Here is a 12,856-nt window from a genome sequence, read left to right as displayed (position 1 = left end):
TTGCTTCCCTGCCTCCTACCTGATCCCTAGATCCATCTGGTGCAGATGTCCATGGCAAGGACTGCGTCACAACCTCCCAGCTGCTGGGAACCGCTTCCTCCCACTCCTCGGGGACCACTTCTCTGGCTCTGTTGGGACTGTTTCATGGCTGGATGTTTGGATCCCATGACCTTAAGTGAACATAACATTTAGTGTGCAAGGGTCAGTACTGCTGGCGAAGCAGAGTGAAACTTTTCATGAGACAGGAGATGAAGGAGATCTTGTGGCCATGTGATGGCAGCCTGTGAGTACCTTCTGTCTGCCCCAGATGATCTGTGTGCAGGACCCAGATGGCTGCCTTGTGTCTCCAGCTCTATGTTCTTAGCCATTGCTTCTAGGGGTTGAACAGGAACAATGAGAGGCTACTATCTCTATCTTAGCTTGGGGTAAGCAGAGAAGAATCATAGACCTCTTATATTGTTGTTGTTGTTGTTGTTTTTATGATAGGAATACTGGATTTCATCTTTTTCCCCACCCTTGTCTCTCAGATCCTTCAGCATTTGGCTATAAAATGATTAGGCCAACTGGTTCTCCTGTTGCCCATTCTTTGTGTCCTAGGAAGGAGATTCATGGTTTCTTATTCTTTGTAAATTTTAAGGCCTCAGGTCTTGATCTCAACTATGGGGCTTCAGTGTCCTTCCCATTTGTAAGCCTGCTTTCTAGGACTATCCTCAATCTTAATTTTCAGAATTCTGCTTCTATAACCATCTCTGGACTGATATGAAGTTTTCATTGGAAATGAAACTGCCATTTTTCTGTTTCCTTTGTCTACTGGAATCAGCACCCTCTTATGATTAACAGTAGTAGGAGCTGTATTGAATTTTTAGGTGGTAAGGATCTCAAAACATCACACTTGTGGGCTGGGTGGTATGACTTAAATCTTGTGCCCCTCCACTAGATTATGAGACTATTGAGGGTAGAAGCCATGTTTTACAGCCGAGTATCATTGTAACTATCACTTATTATGTATCTACTGTGCACTGAAGACTTTGCTTTATTTCAATTAATCTCCATAAAAATAATGTACACATAAGGAATCTTAGCTTAAGTAAACTGCCCAAGGTCATGTGGCTTGTGAGTGGATTTTTTAACTCACTTTGATATTAAACCCTGTGTTCTAAAATCATGTTTCTAAATTCCTTCTGAAAGGAAGGAGCAGATACAGGTAAGAAGAATGGGATCTTGGCCTGTAGAAAGTTGGATGACCTCTTGAGTCAGGGACAGGTATGGAGGTATATTCTTAGAGGAGGAGAGAAGGTCTGCATATCTTCAAAGCCCCTCTTTTTCCCATAAATATACTGACTGGCATTACTGACATATGTGGACTAAGAATGGACCCTATGACTCTCAAGGCAGAAGTCACCCCTGTGGATGGCTTTGGCCCACACGTGGCTTTTTTATTCAGGTCAAGAGAGACCCCAAGATTACGTGAAGACATCTCTCACTGATAAGAGCCATTGGGTGAGCAATCAGGCAAACTCTGAAGAGGACTCTGTGAATCCATGGTGATGAGATGTTCTGTGCTGAAGTCATCCTTTACTTGCTGACGATGAGAAGATAGTCTCCAATCACCCTCTGTGCTTGCAGTTTAGACCATGAGAATGTGCCCACCAGCTCTGGCAAGCGACAGGAAGTATATAAATGCTTTCTGGCGTTGGAGCTCTGTTGGATATTCCCAGAGAACGTTTCCCTTTTAATGTAGTTGGAAACTATAAATTTAACTCCTGCTGGCAGAAAAAAAAAGTAATGGTTTCATGAAAGAAAAAAGTCAGCTCTTTAAAAGGCTTAACTCCTCTCACAAACATGTGCTTTTTAATGACTGGGAAATTCCTGGTGCAGGGAAAAAAATGTCCTTTTATACAAATGAGGTCATTCTGGTCTTAACGGGCCCTATGCACTCTAGTTCCTGCGTTCTGTTCCACGTTTTGTGACCAGAGGTTATTGGAAGGGTAATTCCTGTGTGCATAGTCACTGCTTTTAGGGCATGTTGCCAAACAGAAAGTTATCTTAGCTCACAAGCTTCCAAGCTAGTGCAAGAGGCCCAGCTCCCAGGGGTACCCAGCCAGTGACTGATAATGACTTGGTTTAGCTTGGCCGTGGGTTGAGTTTTTAAAGCACACTCTTTTTGTGCACTGGGATGGTTGTGCCTGCTTCTTCCTCTTTAGATTTCTCAACAGCTCCATTGCTTCTCGATTCAGGAGTGATTTTTCTTGCTTGGGCACATTCTATCTACTGTGCTTTGATTCCGTCCCGAAGAGAAGAAACATCAGTGCCAGACTGAGGCTTCCTGTTCATCTTCTTCACCCGGTGTAAATGAAAAACAGCTGTTGAAGGCATTTGCCCTGTACCCATTTCCTTACACACTTGGAGGCTGATTCCTCCAAAAATTAATTTCTGATTTGGTTCTTACCCCAATTTCTTAATAAAGTCTATGTTCAGGGATCTTCGTGGCTACCTGGGTCAGAAACCCGAAGCCCAGGCTCTGTCGCCTAAATAAGTCTAAGAAAAATTTGTTGACCTGGGAGTAACAAACTATCTTCAGCTTTCCCAGAAAGGCAAGGATTATACAATTCAGCTGGGAACTATTTATGTATTTGCCACAGACCCCATTTTGTTGCCCAGAGCACCTGTGGCCCCTCTTGGAGGCCTCAGCATCCTTGCTTGAAAACTCTCGAGTCCTTGAGGAGGTGAGGCTTGATCTGGGCATGGCCCGTGTTTCTTGAGTCCACCTCCCCTCCACTGCCCTCAAGGCCTCGGTTTGTTGTAGACAACCACAATAAATATTGAACCTAAGGGCTGCTGCAAAAGAATTGGAAAAAATATGGCTAGGAAATGCTATCACCCTTGAAATGCTGGGAAATTCGGGGTAATTGCTGAGTGCCTCATATTACTTCCTGTGGAGAAAATACGTGGCAAAATGCATAATGGGTTAATATTTTAAAGCGAAAACTTGTAGTAGATAAATCAGAAGACCCATGTCTGCCTCTGACGCTCAGAAAGGGAAAGACACTGATGTGTTGATAATATATTTTTATTTTTTTTCTTCTTCTCCAGCCTCAGACAATACAGCAGACTCTCCAGAGGACACTGCAGTATTACAAGCACCAAGTTATTGGGTAAGTAAAACAGACTTTGGCCATTATTTGGAGAAAATTAAAGATAATTACTCAAACATAGCTGTTGAACATGCACTTTCCTGCCACCCAAGTCAGTCTTCTTTACAGTGGCTGTGGGGCCACTCCTTGGGACCCCTGGACTGATGTCCTTTGGTTTATTTTTGTTTAATCCTTTTAAATGAAATTCCCTTTTGGTATTGTCTTTCCTTTTTAACTTTTCTTCTTCTTGTGTTCTTTCCATCTTCTCCTCCACTGAATCTCCTAATTGTGCCTTCATAATACAGTCAGGTTTAATGGTACCAACCTGAGAGGCTTTAAATGGGATTTTAGAATCCTTTAGGAAAGTTGACTCCGAGTCATTATAAGCCTAATAGAGTTCAGAGGAGGTATTGGTTTAGAGTTCCACATTCCAAATTGTTCTTTAATCTTTCTTTCCTTGACATCATTTGGATAAGGTATAATATAAGAAGACAAAATCCAGGAACAGGAACTCAAGGCCTCACCAGCGCATAGAAGTTTAAAGTTACTTTAATCTGTTTTGTAAGGGAGGATGACGATGGTAACACCTAATTGAAGATTAGATGCTATGAATAAATGAGGTAATTTCAGTGGGAGTATTCTGTAAATAGAAAGCTCCAGATAAGTGTACGGTTTACTTACAACTGCCTATGGCAGAAAGCAGTTGGAAATGCAGAAGGCTAAATTCACCTTCTGATGCAGTCTAGCTTAAAACGGAGGAGTTAAACTCATTGACATGAAAGGCAGTGCATATTTGTAATTCACATAGTTAATGTTGTCTCTGAGCTGCCATCATTTATTTGTGTAAGATTGTGAGCAGTTTTGAGGAGCTAAGATTCAAATCCTAGTACCTTTTGAAAGGCCATCAAGCATCATTTAACATTTGGGGCCAATAGTCATTGCCCTGGGGATCGAGACTATATTTGTGGCTAGTAGGATGCACTGTGGTTATTTTTTTAAACAAAAACAGAAGAAAAGAAGATTTAGTGGAAACATAATCTCGGTACCTAGTACAATGCCATATGTTTTAAGTGCTGGATAATTATGTTAGTTGTCATTTCAGAGGGAATTGCTTTGAAACCTTGTCACATGAGTACTCAAAAGTGTGGTACTAGGAGAAACATATTATTTAAACTCATGAGATGGCTTTTAGTTTGAGGCCATTAGTGACTTTAAATGGTTTACCCTAATGGAGGCAAATGATGTCAAATTAATCTCTCCCCACATATTCTAAAATAAAACTTAATCACTCTCATTGGATTTGCTACTTCCAAAGTGTGGTATTTGGATCAAACTAGTCAATATACTTGGCACAGTTTCTTGTATGTGGTGAGCACTACAACCTGTTTGCTCTTGTGTTTAGTGTCATTATTATTTTTTTAATTGTATTTAAAAAATTTTTTTTAATTTTTGAGGGAGAGAGAGAGAGAGAGAGAGATAGAGAGTGAGCAGGGGAGGGGCAGACAGAGAGGGAGACATAGAACCCAAAGCAGGCTCCAGACTCTGAGCAGTCAGCGCAGAGCCTGATGCAGGCTCAAACCCACGAACCGTGAGATGATGACCTGAGCCAAAGTCAGTCACCTAACTGACCGAGCCACCCAGGAGCCCCTGTTTTTAATATTTTAAAGAAAATACCAATAACCAAAGACAAATCATTTCCTAGAATTGCAAATGCCCTCTTTTGAAATGAAATGGTAACTGATGAAAGGCTCATTTGTGAACTGAACTTATGTCTTCAGGGCACATTGGAGAGGGAATCTTGTAACTGTGATCAGAGTAGTTACCTAGACTATGTTACCATAATCAGGAGAAAATTCTTTTTTCCATTAGTAAGAGGGAGTTCTCTTTTATCTCAACCACTGCCTCACCTCTCTTGTTCCCTCTGTCCATGTAGACCTAGCCTGTGGTGATTCTTGGCCTCCAAATAGTCTTTGGTAGTTCTGTTTCTTAGAGACAGTGTAAGGAAAACTGTGCATGTGTCTCTGATAAAGAGGCATCCTGATGTCCAGCTGTCTCCAAAGAGACCCGTTAACACATTTTCACCTGAATGGGGGCTGCCTTCTGAGGACTTGGAAGTACCAGTGCCCGCTGCCTTTATTCGTGGACACGCAAACAGGAGATGTTGGTGGCAGTATCGTGACATTGGCCTTTCTTGACTTTGTCTTCCCTCTTCCCTTGGCCCCAGTGTCCCCACCCATCTCTCTCTCTTTCTTCCTTTTTCTCTTTAATAGTGAAAAAGGAGAGCATCTATTATGACTAACATTTGAATTCAGTATTCACACCTGCCTATTGTTCCTCTTTCAAAGACACAATTAAAGGCTTTTTATCTCTAACTGAAAAGGAGTGTGTTTCTTCCAGTTAAAAGGATGTCAGGCAGTTGGTAAAAATTGCTGAGTATTAGTTTACATGTTTCCGGCAGAGGGTGAGGGTGGGAGAGCGATGGTTTTCCAAATCTCTGAAATAGGGCTTTGCCCAAGGTTTTTCTTGAAGTAATTCAGCTTTAAGGAGCCTTGAGTTGGGAGGATGAATCGGGATGAATGGTAAGCCCGGGACAAATAATAAGCTAGCCCTCCTGGAGTTTCTTTTTTTCAAAATTGTAATTGCAGTGCAGTTAACATACAGTGTTATGTTAGCTTCAGGTGTAGAATATGGTTATTCTTCACTTCCATACATCACCCTGTGCTCATCACAAGTGCACCCTTCACCTGTTTCATTCATCCCCCACCCACCTCCCCTTGGGGGACCACCAGTGTGTCAGAGTATTCTCTGTAGTCAAGAGTCTATTTCTTGGTTTGTCTCTCTTGTTTTTCCTTTTGCTCATTTGTTTAGTTTCTTAAATCCCACATATGAGTGACATGATATGGTATCTGTCTTTCTCTGACTGATTTCACTTAGCATAACTTTCTACCTCCCTCCATGTCGAGAAGGGTCCCAGCCCTTCTGTTGTGAATTTCTTAAGTCCCCTCTAACCACTGGCCTCCCAGCCTCCCTTTCTTGTCCTTTAAAACTGCCCTTGGACCTGCTTTATTTATCAGAACTTCAGGACTGCCTGCTGGTCCTTGATGAATTCTTACAAGTAGTTCACAGAAACTCTCTGAGGCTTTTTAAGTCTCCGAGATGGAGACATGAATGCAGGGAGCAGCTGTTGAAAGGCTCACACAGATGGAGGACGGAAGGGAGGAGCTCGCGAGCCTCTGTCGGGGAGACAGCCTCTCTGTGCCCCAGGAACTTCATCTTCAAACATTTGTTCTAGTCCTCAGCTTGTCGATTCTCTGGTTCACGCAGTTATTCAGAGACCGTTCAGGCTGCAGAAAGGAGGGCTCAAGTTATTCATGCCATGTGGAAAAGCCTCTACATCCTCACTGTTGCCGTGGCGGCTTCTGGCCTGGACACTTAGTCTTGTGCCTAAACGTTGTGTCCACCACAGCAAGGTGACCAATCAGATTAGATTATGTCCCCTTCTCCTTTCAGCCCAATGGTTCTCCCTTGTTAACGTGCATCAGAATCACCTGCGGGCTTGTTAAAACACAGAGAGCTGGACCTCACCTGCAGGACTCTGACCCCGTGTGTCCCATGCACTCTTGGGGCGTTTCTAGTGAGTTTCCAGATAATTCTGCTGACGCTTCTGGGCCAGATATTAAACTGTGAAATCCTTGCTTTACACCATTTAATGGCTTCCTGTGATAGAGTAAAATCTGAACTTTGCCTGTGATCTGGGCTCTGCTTACCTCTCTGATTCCATCTTCTTCCACTCCCCCTTGTCACTCCCCGCCCTCCCTGCCAGGCGTCTGTGGGCTTCTCAACTCCTGCTTAGCCTCAGGACCTTTGCGCATACCATCCCACTTTCCTGAAATGGCCTGTCCCCAGATAGGTACATGGATTACTTTTTTTTTTTTAATGTTCAGGTCTCTTTTTAAACATCGTTATCTTCAGAAAAACATGCCATGGCCACCCAATCTAGAGAAGCCCTCCATCCCCTCCTTACATCTCCAACCCAGATATTTTGTATTCTATTCCTCTCTGGTATTCCTTTTCATACAATTTATCATAGCCGATGTTATCTTGTTTATTTATCTAAATTACTTTCTTCTATGTTTCTATGCCTTTGTAATTCCTTGGTACATAGGAGGGACTAACATGTTTTTTGGGGGGCTTGGGGAAGTGTGAATAAATGAGAAAGTTGCTCCCTGGAGGTATATACGTAGAAGTATGTGTCTAGTGGATAAAAGAGTAGATTATGCTTGGAAGGGGGCTTAAAATGAGGGGTAGAAATAATCTCCAGGGTCGATTACAGTTGTAGTATCCAAGAGCCTTTCCTGCATAGCATAAATTTTACTGATTTATTTGCTTAGTTTCTCCTTTATGCTTAATGCTCTACCTCTGTGTGTCAGGCTGACTTTGTGGTAAGTTTATTTTTAAATTTTTTTGTATAAACTCTGCACAGGCACACTCACCTGTCCATACAGCACAGTCTTCTTCCCTCAAGATGAGGAAAAGGGGCACTGAGTGTACATCTTTGTGTTAGTCTTTCTGTAACTCAAGCTTCTAGGGGCTGGACTTGCTTCTTGGACAGTGTGGTGGAAGGAACAATCAGAACCAGAAGGGGTAAGTAGGGGACAGGCTGGGATCGCTGTCAGAATTGAAAGGCACCCCAGATTGAGGAAAGTCTGCTTTATGATGACTTTCTCCCTCTGATGTCATTGTTTCCATTATGTTGTGTTCCTCCTGGTCTCTGAGCAGAGGGCTGAGAAGATGCTTTGGGAGGAGACCTACCACATACCAGGTTTACTAGATTTAAAGTCTGATTCTGCCTTTGAATGCTTTAGGGCACATTATGTAACAAAAACCGGCCTCAGTTTTCTCATTTTTAAAGTGGTAATAACATACTGATGTCCAGAGTGCCACCCCCAGCCTCTCTCCTCACGTTTGTGCTTCATGACTCCCTCTGGTCTGTAACTCACCAAAGTGGATTACCATGACAGTGCAGACAAGGCAGAGATTTCTTTTTTTTTAATTTTTTTTTATTTTTGTAAATTTACAACCAAATTAGTTAGCATATAGTGCAACAATGATTTCAGGAGTAGATTCCTTAGTGCCCCTTACCCATTTAGCCCATCCCCCCTCCCACAACCCCTCCAGTAACCCTGTTTTTTCTCCATATTTATGTCTCCTTCTGTTTTGTCTCCCTCCCTGGTTTTATATTATTTTTGTTTCCCTTCCCTTACGTTCATCTGTTTTGTCTCTTAAAGTCTTCATATGAGTGAATCCATACGATTTTTGTCTTTCTCTGACTAATTTCACTTAGCATAATATCCTCCAGTTCCATCCACTTAGTTGAAAATGGCAAGATTTCATGCTTTTTGATTTCTGAGTACTACTCCATTGTGTATATATACCACATCTTCTTTATCCATTCATCTATTGATGGACATGTGGGCTCTTTCCATACTTTGGCTATTGTTAATAGTGCTGCTATAAACATGGGGGTGCATATGTCCCTTCGAAACAGTAGGGTCCTCATTGCTGTGGATAAATGCCTAGTAGTGCAACTGCTGGGTCATAGGGTAGTTCTATTTTTAGTTTTTTGAGGAACCTCCATACTGTCTTCCAGAGTGGCTGCGCCAGCTTCCATTCCCATCAACAATGCAAAAGAGATCCCATTTCTCCGCATCCTCACCAACATATGTTGTTGCCTGAGTTGTTAATGTTAGCCATTTTGACAGGTGTGAGGTGGTATCTGAGTGTGGTTTTGATTTGTATTTCCCTGATGATGAGTGATGTTGTGTCAATTGGGTATCTGGATGTTTTCTTTGGAGAAGTGTCCATTCATGTCTTTTGCCCATTTGTTCTCTGGAATATTTGTTTTTTGGGTGTTGAGTTTGATAAGTTCTTTATAGATTTTGGATACTAACCCATTATCTGATATGTCATTTGCAAATATCATCTCCCATTCTGTCAGTTGCCTTTTAGTTTTGCTGATTGTTTCCTTCTCTGTGTTGTAGCCTTTTATTTTGATGAGGTCCCAGTAGTTCATTTTTGCATTTGTTTCCCTTGCCTCCAGAGATGTGTTGAGTAAGAAGTTGCTGTGGGCAAGATCAGAGAAGATTTTGCTTGCTTTCTCCTCAAGGATTTTGATGGCTTCCTGTCTTACATTTAGGTCTTTGATCCATTTTGAGTTTATTTTTGTGTATGTTGTAAGAAAGTGGTCAGGTTCATTCTTCTGCATGTTGCTATCCACTTTTCCCAGCACCACTTGCTGAAGAGACTGTCTTTATTCCATTGCATATTCTTTCCTGCTTTGTCAAAGATTAGTTGGCCATACGTTTTTGGTTCAATTTTGGGTTCACTATTCTGTTCCATTGATCTGAGTGTCTGTTCTTATGCCAGTACCATACTATCTTGGTGATTACAGCTTTGCAGTATAGCTTGATGTCTGGGATTGTGATGCCTCCTGCTTTGGTTTTGTTTTTCAAGATTGCTTTGGCTCTTCCGGGTCTTTTCTGGTTCCATACAAATTTTAGGATTATTTGTTCTAGCTCTGTGAAGAATGCTGGTGTTACTTTGATAGGGATTGCATTGAATATGTAGATTGCTTTGGATAGTATCGACATTTTTTTTCTGTGATAAACTATTTTTCTACCTCAGTTGCTTAAAGGGGGAGAAAAATAAAACATCATTAGGGAGAAGCACAGATAAACTATTTACAGAGATGAAGAAAATTCACAATGGCTGTAATGTCTGCAAGGCAAGCATACTAGGACAAGTTCACCAAAGCAAAGCAATTCATAGCAAAACAAAATATAGGGTGGGGGAGGGGGGAGTCATACAGATATTTTTAAAAAAAATAGCACTCATGAAAAAGCCTGCAGGAAAATCAAAGGAGGCTAACCAATTATTACATCAAGCATTTTTAATGAGATGAGCAAAACTACACAGGTTGGTTCTCAAGGACAGTGACATTCAAACAGGGATCTGCTCACATAAAAAACATCCATTGGATCCGACTTCGTTTCAGGTCAGATCTCGCGGTCCATGAGTTCAAGCCCCGCGTCGGGCTCTGTGCTGACTGCTCAGAGCCTGGAGCCTGTTTCAGATTCTGTCTCCCTCTCTCTCTGACCCTCCCCCGTTCATGCTCTGTCTCTCTCTGTCTCAAAAATAAATAAGCGTTAAAAAAATTAAAAAAAAAAATCCAGTGGAAACATGTGGGTCATTTCTCACAAACTATGCGCATAAACAAAGGGATGACTCTTGAAGGTCCTGCTGTGCTGTACTTCAATCTAAGAGAGTGGGGGTATTTTATTTCAAGTGCAGAAGTGGAGGGGATCAGAATCATGGGAAAAGCAAGCCCTTCTGGGGAGGTGACCATCAGGGGTGCCAATCAGATCAGGAGAGACCCTCTGTGTTCTGTCCCCTCCTATGTCAGTGGGCCAAGGGGCCGTGATGCCAACAGGGAATTCAAGGCCAGGGTGGGCAGGGAGGTGAGAGTGGGGGTGCTGGGGAAGGAGGGGCCTGGCATGGATCTGTGCCCACAGTGCCTGAGACATAGCAGTGCCCAGGTGACTCCTCTGTCCCTTCTCAAAGACAGATGTACGTAAGTTATTGGCAATAGCCACTGATGGACTGGCCCCCAAAGACAAAAACAACCAGATAATGCTGGTTTTTGAGATACAGTTTTTCTTCCAGATTCAGTTCAATTAGTATTTACAGGAACAGGGTGTGTGTGTGTGTGTGTGTGTGTGTGTGTGTGTGTGTGTGTGTGTTCACTTTTGGTAATGTCCACTACAGGACATAGGTGCTCCAAGTCACATATCCTCAACCCCCGTGAGCCATCAGCACTAAAAGCCCACCCCATGGAATGCCCCAAGAAGCTTATTTGGTCAATATTTAAAGTAATCTTATGCCTGTTTCCTGGACTCCCCTGAGGAGGCTCTACAAAGTTTGTAAGAATTTTCCCTCTGGTACTGTTACATTCCAGGTGAGGGTGGGAAGTTGGGGTAGGTAGGAAGAATGTTCACGCTGGGTACAAGAAGCAAAATGCCAGGAGACTGCACAAGAAAAAAAAATTTCTTTTTAAACTGAGTGAAGCAATGAGGACATGAGTCTTTTCCAAGAATTAAAAAAGAGTAAAAGAACATTGGTTCAAATGGGCAGCCAGGACAGTCTCAGCAGGCATGGACAGTGGCGGGGCTGGCCCCGACCGGGACTGTGTCCTCTGTCTAGTAATGGTAGCAAACCCCACTTTGTTATGCCTCTCTTAAGAGCTAGTTGATAAAAATTATGTGAAATTTATGTGAATCTTGTGAAATCGGCAAATAGTCTAGGAACTGATAGTCATAGCTAGGAGCAAATACAGGGTAGCCACGGCCATAGATTGTCACAAAGTTGGGGTAGCCTAGCATTCCCATGCCAAGCATGAATGCGTCCATGGTGTAAGGCAGTCCCCGGGCCTGGCCTCTTGTCCCCAGTGGGAACATAACTTTCCTAGGCTGAGCTTTCTTATATTCCACCATTTTATTATTGATTTCATGGAAATGAATCCCACAGACTTTTTCCACATCTTCATTCTCAAACGTAACAAAGCCAAACCTCTGAGCCTTTTGGTCATCTTATCAAATAGCAGCATTGCATCCTCCATCTTGCCGAACTATTCAAAGTACTGTTTTACGTCCTCCACCACCATGTTCGCAGATAATCTGCCTACGAATATCTTCTTTGTTCTTGTGACCATCTTGGGTTGTGCCCCACGAGGAAATGCAACTTTGGAGTCGATCATCTTGGAATCGAACTCATGGTGGGGCTGACTTAATACTTCATCTATACTTGCTGGGTCTGCGAACGTGACGAAACCGAAGACTCTGGAGCATTTCGTAGTGGGATCTCTCATGACCATACATTCTCTAATTTCTCCAAATTTGCTAAAATAGTCTCTAAGGCTATCTGGTGACGTCTGCCAGCTCAATCGATAAACATGTTACCGGGGTCGTGCTGGGAGTTGTGGGCACTGCCGGAGGTGCCTTGGCTCCCATTTGCCTCCATAGTTGAGCCCCCCCGCCCCCCACCCCCAAAAAACCGAGCCCCACAGGGATCAGAGCAGAGCCCTGGCTGGCTACGAGCCCGAGATCTCCCGCTCCGTCCTCCCCCTCCTCCTCCTCCCTTCCCCAGGCTCCTCCGAATCTCTCAGCCAGTGGCGGAGCACAGGAAGCCACACACGTGGGCTCAGCTGAGCTCAGGCTGACTGCTCCACATCCCCCCCCCCCGCCCATCCCCACCTCTCCCCCTCCTCCTCCTCACCCCCATCTGGGTAGTATCAACACTTTAACAATATTTGTTCTTCCTATCCAGGAGCATGGAATATTTTTCCATTTTTTTGTGTCTTCTTCAATTTCTTTGATAAGCTTTATACAGTTTTCAGTGTATGGATTTTTCACCTCTTTGGTTAGATTTATTCCTAGATATTTTACGCTTTTTGGTGCAACTGTAAATGGGATCAATTCCTTGATTTCTCTTTCTGTTGCTTCATTGTTTGTGAATAGGACTGCAACCGATTTCTGTGCATTGCTTTTGTATCCTGAAACTTTGCTGAATTCATGAATCAATTCTTGCAGTTTTTTGGTGGAAACTTTTGGGTTTTCCATATAAAGTATCATGTCGTCTGCAAAGAGTGGAAGTTTGACCTCCTCCTG

General features: G+C 43.0%; 1 pseudogene; it reads right to left on the bottom strand.

Moving 5' to 3' along the window:
• Positions 1–11,378: 11,378 nt before the first annotated feature.
• Positions 11,379–12,209, bottom strand: LOC115525542 (annotated as a pseudogene).
• Positions 12,210–12,856: the final 647 nt, after the last annotated feature.

Source organism: Lynx canadensis, chromosome D1 (assembly GCF_007474595.2).
Source record: "Lynx canadensis isolate LIC74 chromosome D1, mLynCan4.pri.v2, whole genome shotgun sequence".
NCBI classification, from domain to species: domain Eukaryota; kingdom Metazoa; phylum Chordata; class Mammalia; order Carnivora; family Felidae; genus Lynx; species Lynx canadensis.
The sequence above is the reverse complement of the archived record's forward strand: the minus strand, read 5'-3'. Positions and strand labels throughout refer to the sequence as shown.